Genomic DNA, 10,471 nt, shown 5'->3' on the forward strand with positions numbered 1-10,471 from the left:
ATTTCACAATGGTGGAGTTGTATCCATTGAATGACAAGTAGGCATGACACATCATTCAACTCTTCCATTAAACTCCCCATTGTGGATGCTCTTAGTTTGGGAAAGAAAGGGTTATTTCGATTCGAATCCCTAAAGTTTCAACGAATTGGCAAATTTTACCCACTTTCGATATGATAATATTTTTATGTGAAGAATGTAGAATTTTTATTTCAAATCCATGATGTTTAAGAAAGTTGGCATAAATTACCCAGTTTCGACATTGGGGTATAATTCTAAGAAATAGAGAGATTTTTCAAATACAGTCCTTGAAGCTTATGCAACTTGTCACTTTATGACCAATTCACATTTGGGGTAAAGTTTAGAATTTGAGGCTATTTTGTCACAATGGGTCCCTATAGAAGTTTATGAATGCTTGCAACTCTCACCCAAAAGTCGAAAATTTTCAAAAAATTTGGAAAATTTTCTCGACTTTTTGTGATTGTTTTTCGTGCAAGATTTTTGTGGTTTGATTTTTGTCACACTTCAAGGGGAAGATTTCTCAAGTTTATTCCTCAAGCGCTTCTTATCCTTTGTGGGTTTTATAATCATTTGTTAATTATAAAAAGTGGGAGAATGTAGAAATTGGTATTCGAAGCTTCTCGGGTATTCATTTTGCGGATTTGAAGACTGGTGTTACTTTAAGGGGGAGTTGGTCTTGATCGTGCAAGCTCGTTTGGAAATTGAATTCAGGACATCCAATCCTAACTTTGAGGGGGAGAATGTTAGGGTGCAAAGTTCTCATCGGATGTGGCTTACCTTCTTGTATATGTAATGAGTTGAGTCTTTCCTATAAATAGGAAGTGAGTGATTCCCATTTATGAAAGAACTTGTAAGACCCATTTGGAGGATTTAGTTTTAGTGAGAAAAACAAAAATGCCTACTTGTAATATTCTATTCAGATGGATCTTAAACGTGTTTATTTACTCCTTGTGTTCTTGATGTCTATATTATTCACTTGATCTTTACTATTTCACACATGTCATCATAATTTGGGTCACTACACAGTAAACCCCTACTCTCCATTGATTTCATCTCTTACATCCTATGTTTTACTTTGTCTCTAACAACTTCCCCTTTTAAGATGAAGCTATGGCCATGAGACTCCCCACTATTCCCCTATCACCATATTTTCATCTCAAAACCTACTGTGAAAAGAGAAAAAAATAAGATAATTCTTTTGGTTTTGTGGATTTTCAACAGTTTGTTTTTTCAATGTTTTTATAGCTTTCTTGTATAGATTGGATTGGATACTCTTGAACATTAAATACAGGAGATATGCTTATCACCCAGTCAAGCTGACAAAACAAGTGGAAATAGAAAATAAAGAAATTTTTTTTGGATAATCATTCTTTTTATATATGATCTTAATTGTTCTTGAGTAAGGTCTATCTGATTTGTTAGATTTTTATATTTGAAAATCATTCTTTCTGTTTTGTGGATCTTCTTTGATAATCTGATGTGTAATTTACTAGATTAATGTTACATGCTTTTCATGTTACTAGGGAATGATTCTATATGTATAATATAAAATATAGAAATACTTGCAAATCAAGACATATTAACCATGAGAGTGATGAAAATCCATAGAGACACGCTAGCAAGAAGAAAGAGAGGTAAAATACAAAGGATTGTTAAATGTAAAATGTTACAATGAAGATAAGAATCCTAAACACAAAAAATGACATAAATCTAATTAATATATACAAAAAAAGCAACCAAACTATAAAAGTAAATTATGTTGGAAAAAAGGTTACTAATACCAAAACCTTCCACTAAAGATAAACATATAATAAACACTAGACTCGAGCAAGCATTAACTTTTACTTTGATCTTTATATTGACTTTGACTAGATTATTTTTGACCATTAAAATGAAAAAGACTATGAGTAAACTTTGAATTTGAGAAAATCTAACCTTCATTGGCTTTATTTGCTACAACAATCTAACGTAATGATGATCAATTGACCTAACAGCCAATGAAATTAGCCAACATCTTCCAAGACTGGGCATTAGAGGTTTTACATGCATTTTAAAGGAAAAGTATTAACTTTGGTAAAACAAAGCTTGTGACAAAATAATAATTGAGTAGAACCTGGAACACCACCAAGGAAAAATAATCCATGAACAAAAACAATACACCCATAAATCTTCTTAGTGAAATCAAAGGGTTTGATTCCTAGAAATCTATAAATGTGCTTTGCGAAAATCTTTCATTTGAAATCGAACCCATAACCATCTTTCATTTTGTCGTTGTCCTCAAATGGAAGGTGGTGTGTAGGGTGTTTGTGACGAGTTATAGGGTTCTGGTCAGGGAAAGGAGGAGGAAACTATCGATGACAGGGCATGAGAGAGGGTGAGATACCTAAACTAAAAACGAGGGAGTAATGTGGGAAAACAAAGTAAAAGAGAGTGCAATAACATTGGTATTTTTGTTTTCTTTTATTTTTAATTGAAATTAAACCAAATAAAAAAGAGAGAAGAAATTAAAAAGAGAAAATTAGTCATTTTGTGTTGCTTAAGTACCAATCATATAAGTTTTTGAAACCATATAGACCATGTTCGTCAAGAAAACTTAGTAAAGATTGAGTTGTAATATTTGATAAACCATAAAGACTATTTATGTAGTTTTGTTTAAAAATTATAAGTTGCTTACTTGAGTTTAATGACAAGTTTTAAGGCCAGGACAATGCTTCAACAACAAAAAATAGGGATTGCAGATGAAACAAAGAAATATTTGGACTAAATCCAAAATTGTCAACATACACTGAGGACCATTTCTGTAATTTATTATTTTCAAAATAAGGGTGCAAAGTGAAAAGCTACATTTGCTCTAACGTTCGGTTAAAGTCATCAAAGCATTCTCTTTCACTCTTCCAATAAATTAGTGACACGTGTCCACTCCTTACAAGACCAGACATCATGAGTATCTCTACCACGCTGCGTTCCCTCCTCCATCTAATTTTCCATCTAATATATTCTCTCCCGTCACCTCCTTCCGATCTCTCTCCGCCGGAGAGAATTCATCGCTGCCGATTACACTATCGGAGTTTCAAATTCATGCTTTATTGCTTGAGCTTATGCTGTATGATTCCTTGATTGAAGGTTCTTTTCTTCAGTAATTCGATTAATTGTTTTGCGTTGTTAGGGTTCGTAGTTTTATGTCGGATTTGTTGTTTAAAATTCGGTTCTTTGAAGAAATGATTTTTCTTTTTATTTATACAAGAAAACGATTCATTTTTGGCTGAGGTTTGTTTTTGTTTCAGGTTCAATCTTGCTCTTCCCCGTAATCAATTTTGGTTTTCACTGAAGAAAAGATTCAAAAATTGAGGTTGTTCTTGAAGAAAAAAGTTTCTTATTTTATTCTTCAGATCTGCTTACAGATTTTAGATGTCAACAACTTGGGCTTCATCATCATCCTACTGGTGCTACAGATGCAACCGATTCATCAGAGTTCTCACCCATCCGCAAGATTCTTCCCTAATTTGCCCTGATTGCAACGGCGGATTCATAGAGGAGATTAACAGCGCCCAACTCTCCGGATCAATCCTGTCGGAATCTATCCACCGGAGGTTTCCGGCCGCCGCTATGTACACGGCCGAAAACGACCAAAGCCCCAACCCGAGTCTTAGCTCTAGTCCTTTCCCTAACCTCACCCCGCCGGTGCTTCAACGGGCCAGAAGAAACACCGGTGAACGATCTCCCTTCAACCCAGTCATCGTCCTCCGTGGACCCACAAGCAATTTAAGCACACCGGAAGCGTCTGATGAAGCGACCACCGGAGCAGGTGGATTTGAGTTGTACTACGACGACGGAGCTGGGTCTGGGTTGAGGCCATTACCGGCAAGTATGTCGGAGTTTTTATTGGGCTCTGGTTTTGATCGTTTTCTGGATCAATTATCTCAAATTGACGCTAACGGATTTGGGAGAATCAGCAACAATCCACCAGCATCAAAGTCCGCGATTGAATCAATGCCAACAATCGAAATCCATGAAAATCACATCTCCACTGAATCCCATTGTGCTGTATGTAAAGAACCATTTGATTTAGGAACAGACGCTAAAGAAATGCCGTGTAAGCATATATACCATCCAGATTGCATTCTTCCATGGCTAGCTTTACGTAACTCCTGCCCTGTCTGCCGCCATGAACTACCACCGGATAATCAAGATTCTATAGAATCCAACAGATCACAAATCAATGATAATCACAATAACAATCAACCGGAAGAAGCAGTTGGGTTGACCATATGGCGGCTCCCTGGTGGTGGGTTTGCTGTGGGGAGGTTTTCCGGTGGGATGAGAGGAGGTAATAGAGAGTTTCCGGTGGTTTTTACAGAGATGGACGGTGGTTTCAACAACCACAACAACAATGGTGGTGCTCCAAGGAGGATTTCATGGGCTTTAAGAGGTAACAACAATGGGGGTAGAGAGAGTGGTAGATTCCGGCGACTTTTGCATAGTTTTTTTTCTTGTTTTAATGGTGGTGGGAGGGCAATAGGGTCAAGTTCTATGTCAAATTCTTCATCGGCTTCTTCATGGCGACATAGAGCTTTGGGATTTGAAGCAAATAATGGGGTTTTGAGACGATAATTTGAATGGTTAAAGCCTTGATAGGGTTAAGTTTCTTTTGGATGTAAATATGAGAAGTGAAAAAGAATATCTGAAATGGAATTGAGAAGGTAAAATTTTACTAGTTTTTTTTTCTTTTCTTCATATAAACTGTTTCTAATATAGACATTTTTGTTAACAAACCTATTTAATATTTATACAGAGAAAAGAGGATTAGTTACAAAATGAAAAATGAAGAATGAAAGCTTGGATGAAGATTGTATAAACTATAAAGGTTCAATTCTTAACTAAAACATAATATTTTAAATCTCTTTAGATGTTAGGAAATCAATAATGCACGATTTTTATAGCTCACAAGAAATTATTGTAATAAGTATTGTTATTCAATTTTGGTCTACTGTCAAAAAGTTGGAGCTGATCCGGACAAAACAATTTTTTTACATATAAAAAAATTTATGTTTTAAAATGTTGTACTGAACAATCTATAAAACTCATCCATAAAACATAAATTGTTGTGTAGGAATAAACAAATGTTATGTATGAATCACTATAGTCAAATTTCTGTTAATGTTGCGATTGGTTTGTTGGTTATAATTATTCTTGAACTAAAGAAAATCTAAATGATCATTTATTCATATATTTAACAAAAGCAAATTTCATTATACACATAGATATTTTTAATATTAACTAGGGAAGGACCCCCCGCTTTGCGGGGGTTAGAAAGTGTTCGGTTGTAAAATACATAGTTACAGATCAGGTAGATACATGTTACAAACATAACTTCTTGTTTCCACTACTTTACTAATTTTAAGATAGATTCCTGCCTATCAACTACTATTTCTCTTGGATATGAAAAGTGACTATCAGGAACATTGGAAAGACTGATTCCATTCCTCTTGCCCAAGAAAATAGATCGCAATTGACTGTAAAGAAGTTACCAAAATACATATTCCATTACAACAACTAAAATAATGACCTTTAAATGAGATAAAGGTAGGTTGGATTTGTAGTAGATGGATAAATATGTCCTCCACCTCCAGAAGCAAGCAAAGTCACTTTTGAAATAACCGTACCACTTTTTGTGTTTTTGTATTTATAGTGTCAACAACATGGGGCTTATCTGTAACAATGGAGAGTTTTTTGCCCACTCATTAGATCCATATTAAGCACAAAAAAAAAATCATGCACAACTATCAAATATAAATGTTTAACCCATTAAGCACATTAAGTCATAAAGACAACCTAATTTTTTTTTACATTGTTAATAATCAAACATAATCTTTAGCAAAGATTAAGAAAACTAAATACTAATCACATATGCTTTTGCCATCAATAACATATTTAAAGAAAGTGATTCAACATGCAATGAAAAGGTATATTATATATCAAGGAATCGTCTTTCAATTACTTAAGAACGGCAGCATGGAATGAACATGCTTTAATATCCAAAAAAACAAACAACAATCATGGCATAGATGATCAAAGTTGAAAATTTAACCTTCAACCTCGTCGGGTTTTGGGTGGATCCGATATTTGAATCGGAGGCGGTGGAAGATTCGTCTCAACAGAGACAACACAAATCAATGACAAAATCTGTTGATGAAGTTCATGATGAAATAAGGAAAACTAAATTGCCACTTACATGGTTCATGTAGCAATGAGTTCTCTCTTAAGCATTTCATCGAGCAGGTGGCAGACAAACCTTGAAGTAGAAATTTTGATAAAAGAGCTCACCAACGATGTAATTTGTGTATAAGAGCATCACAAAAAAGTAATCACTGAAGCAAATAAATTAAAAAAGAAGTGAGTATTTTGGTATCTCACGAAGGTAATGCAAAATAATTAGAAAGTACTTTAAATCCCAAAAACACCAATATCACATGAAGTAACGGGAAACAGATGAGAACAAAGATGTGACCTGATTTTGGTAACCCATATAAGAGGATTCCAATTCTTGTAATCGACTTCCGATAGTTTCTATGAAAAAAAATAAGGGCTTCGATTTCTAAACAGAATAGTAGAATAGCATAAACGTATGTTATATCCTGTCGACTTGAATTTTGACCATGGTAATGCAAATAAAACTTTCGACTCCTAAATCAAAGAGCATAAAAGAATAAAAATGAAATAACATATAAATCTGATATAATTATTTGTTGTAGATAATCAGAGGAAGCAAAGAAAGACTTACATGCCCAACATTGTTGCTTCTCTACAATCGTCCTCCTCCATTCTCGTTTGATCTCACGTGTAATCGAGATTTGCAGTGGAATCGATGTCGACCATACCTGCTTGAAATTAGTTCGTGCTTGCAACAACAACATCAAATAGTAACGTTTCCAAAGTCGGTTCGATTTACCAAATAGTCATTATCGCAGTTTACCAAATCGCCCACCACCCGCTGCGCCGATGCTATATAAGTAACACTAAACTCCTTAATCGATTTGAATAGAACGACGGAGGCGCAACCGATTTCCAATGATCATAGCCCAAAGACGACAGCGAAATATGGAAGAAGTGGAGAAGAAAGAGATGAATGACGAAATCGATGTAGAGGTCGTAGGTCTGTAATTCTTTATGGTAAACAATGAAAAAGCATGGAAAAGAAAACGAATTCGGGTGTGAAGCGAAACCCAAAAAATTTTGATGGGTCTAAAAAAGGAGTAAACAACATCGGAGGATGAAGTCGTCGATGAGGTAGAATCGGTGGGGCTGGGGTAGATCGAAGGAGCATAGGGTAGAAGAAGGTTGGAGGGAAGGAACTGGAGAAATTAAATGAGAACTGGATAAGGCGGTGGAGTGGTGGGAGTTACACCCAAGAAGGATTAAGGTTGTCGGTTGGGAAGCATCTAGTTAAACTGTATATGAAGATGCAGTGTAGTGTATCTATTGGAGGATGAAGGCGGTGGAGAACGAATGCGGTGGAACAGACAGCCATTACCCGATTAAAAAAAAAGAGTCTGTGTAGACAAAAATATCCCTGAGAATTTGGTCCAATCACAGCAAGTACTGTTAAAAATTTTCACATCTTTAATATATATATATATATATATATATATATATATATATATATATATATATATATATATATATATAGTATTAAAGTGAGCGGAGACCATGAGAATTTTTTTATGGGAACTGATTCGTACACAACAAATTTTTTCCGTACACAACAATTTGTGAATTAAAGTATTGTATCGTGCAACTCCATAAAACATGAATTGTTGTATATGGATAAAAATGGTTGTGTACGAATCACCTCCCATTTTTTTACAAATAGGTAAAAGTTATTGTCTTAATATATTAAATCATTTTCTTTTTAATTTAACTCATTGAATTAATTTTGTCCATATTAAATGAAAAACTTACTATATTTGATAAGTTTCCTAACCTATTAAGGGCTTAACCTATTAAGTCTATTAAGTTGATAAGTTCCTAACCTATTAAGTCCTTATTATAGTAAACTCTTTCTAAGGTTTAGCTCCGTTAATATCCATATTATACATTTTAAAATAAAAATGATGTCACTATCATGTTTTTAACAGGTAATTTCTATTAAAAACGAATAATTTGGTTTTATTTGAAATCTAAATATCAATATAAAGATATTTCTAAAATTAAATATAATTTAATGCTTTTTTTGTGTATACTTGGTTGCTTTATTATGTAATTTTGCCTTTTGTTCTCTTATATCATTACTAGATGTGAAACCCGTATATTATACGGGTTGATTTAAAAAATAATTAAACTTAAAGTATAAAAATGAAATATTTTTTAATGTACAACTTTAAAATAAAAAAGAAAAAAACGTATTTATTATAATTTAATATCATATATATGATATTTAATACTTTACATATATAACTATATGACTTTAACCAAAAATGAAAACAAACCAAAAATTGACAAGTGGATAATATTTATTTCAAAATTACCACAAAATGACACGTGTCAAATTTCATGAGAGAATGACAAGTGGCAAAAAACCTTCATTTATTAAGGAAGATAATGTGTGTATACTTGGTTGCTTTATTATTTATTTTGCCTTTTGTACTCTATATCATTCTTTTGTATACTTGGTTGCTTTATTATGTATTTTGCCTTTTGTTCTCTATATCATTCTTCTGTATCAAAGCCCAAACCAATTATTTGGGAATTTAACACGAGTCAAAAGCTTTATAATTTGTCAAAAAAAAAATTGGTTTTATTTTACAATTATTTTTAGGTGTAATAAAATCAGAATATTGTTAGTTTTTTTACTATTATATTTATGACATGTTATCATATGTTTTAAGGTTATAATAAAATAAAATTTACAAAAAAAATCCTTAAGGTTGCAGTTATATTACATTTTTACTAAAAGTATTTTTTTTTTGTATTATACATATTCATATAAAAATATGTATTTTTCTATTTATACATTAAAAAAAATTAAGTAAACATCTTATTTATGTATTTTTTTTTAAATGCGTTTATAAGTATAAACATATTCATGTAAAAATACATATTTTTTAAATGCGTTTTTAAGTATAAACATATTCATATAAAAATACATATTTTTCTATTTATACATTAAAAATTAATTAAACATCTTATTTATGTATTTTTTTTAAATGCTCTTCTAAGTATAAATATATTTTTAGAAGTATAAATACATACTTTTATGTCTTCAGAAGTATAAATATGTATTTTTATGTTTTTAGAAGTAATTTTCATTAATGTCTTTAGAATTTAAAATATGTTTTTAGACGTAAAAATATGTATTTTTATGCTATATAGAAGCAAAAAAAAATATTTTTTTTAACGCCTTTAGATATGTAAATTCTTTTAGAAGTATAATTTATAAATATGTTTTATACTCCTAAAAACATATGTGTACTTTAAAGTTATAAAATATGTATCTAAACATATGAAAACATGCTTATACTTCTAAAAACATAAAAAAAATATATATATATTTATATTACTAAAAACATAAAAACATACATAAAAAAGTTTTTATACATCTAAACATGTAAAGTGTTAGGTTTTTACCATCATTTTATAAAAATCATAAATACATATTTTTAATTTTTTAGAAGTAAATATAAATAGACAAAAAATATATTATAAAGAAATATCATCTAAAATAACGCAAATAAGATGTTTCATCAAACTATTTTTCAGTATATAATACATAGATTTGTATTAATATTTGTACTATGAAGAAATTTTTTTTTACTTACAGTAAAAACGTAAAAGAATTGTAAACCTAAATGTTTCTTACAATTTTTTTTTATGATAATCTATTAACCTATGATAAAAAAATCACATGTTTAATAATAGAAAAAGTTATAAAAAATAAGATTTTAACACTCTAAAAGTGATTTTAGGATAAAATGGTTTATGGCTTTTATATCAATAGCCCACTTCACAACAATAAAACCACATTGGTCTTTTTTGTATATATATTTTTTCAATTTAAAAGATATATATAAAATAAATAAATGAATTTTTATAATAAATAAATAAATAAACAAATTTTAAAACTAAAGTGTCTGCGAAATGTTTAATAATAAATGAATCGCTATAATAATATTTTAGCGTAAGTTTAAAATACTTGTTTATTTTTAATTAGATAAGTTATGGTTTTTAATTTTGGAATAGTGTGTGCAAAATTCTCCCTAATAAATAAAGATCTTATTGTCATATGTTTTCTTCTTCTTTAATTTGCTACATGTAATTTTTCTATATAATTTTTGTTTTATTTGTTTTCCAACTGTAATTTGCTTATTTGTTTCATTTTATTTTTAGTGAAAATCATTGATTTAATTAAGTCAATTCATTCTTAAAATAAGTTATAATAAATTTCATCAAATTTACG

The 10,471-nt window shown here is 31.0% G+C and overlaps 1 pseudogene across 2 annotated transcripts; it reads left to right on the forward strand.

Annotated features, from left to right (window-relative positions):
* Positions 1-2,967: 2,967 nt before the first annotated feature.
* On the forward strand, positions 2,968-5,074 carry LOC145074003 (putative E3 ubiquitin-protein ligase RHC2A pseudogene; annotated as a pseudogene). 2 transcript variants are annotated; one of them, XR_013691642.1, is made up of 3 exons: positions 2,968-3,121; positions 3,303-4,718; positions 4,811-5,074. The product of XR_013691642.1 is annotated as a putative E3 ubiquitin-protein ligase RHC2A pseudogene, transcript variant X2 (transcript). The 2 variants fall into 2 exon arrangements; XR_013691641.1 differs by having other exon boundaries at positions 2,969-3,141.
* The last annotated feature ends 5,397 nt before the right edge of the window (positions 5,075-10,471 follow it).

Source organism: Lactuca serriola, chromosome 9, assembly GCF_051521515.1.
Source record: "Lactuca serriola cultivar US96UC23 chromosome 9, Lser_US96UC23_V15, whole genome shotgun sequence".
Taxonomy (NCBI): Eukaryota; Viridiplantae; Streptophyta; class Magnoliopsida; order Asterales; family Asteraceae; genus Lactuca; species Lactuca serriola.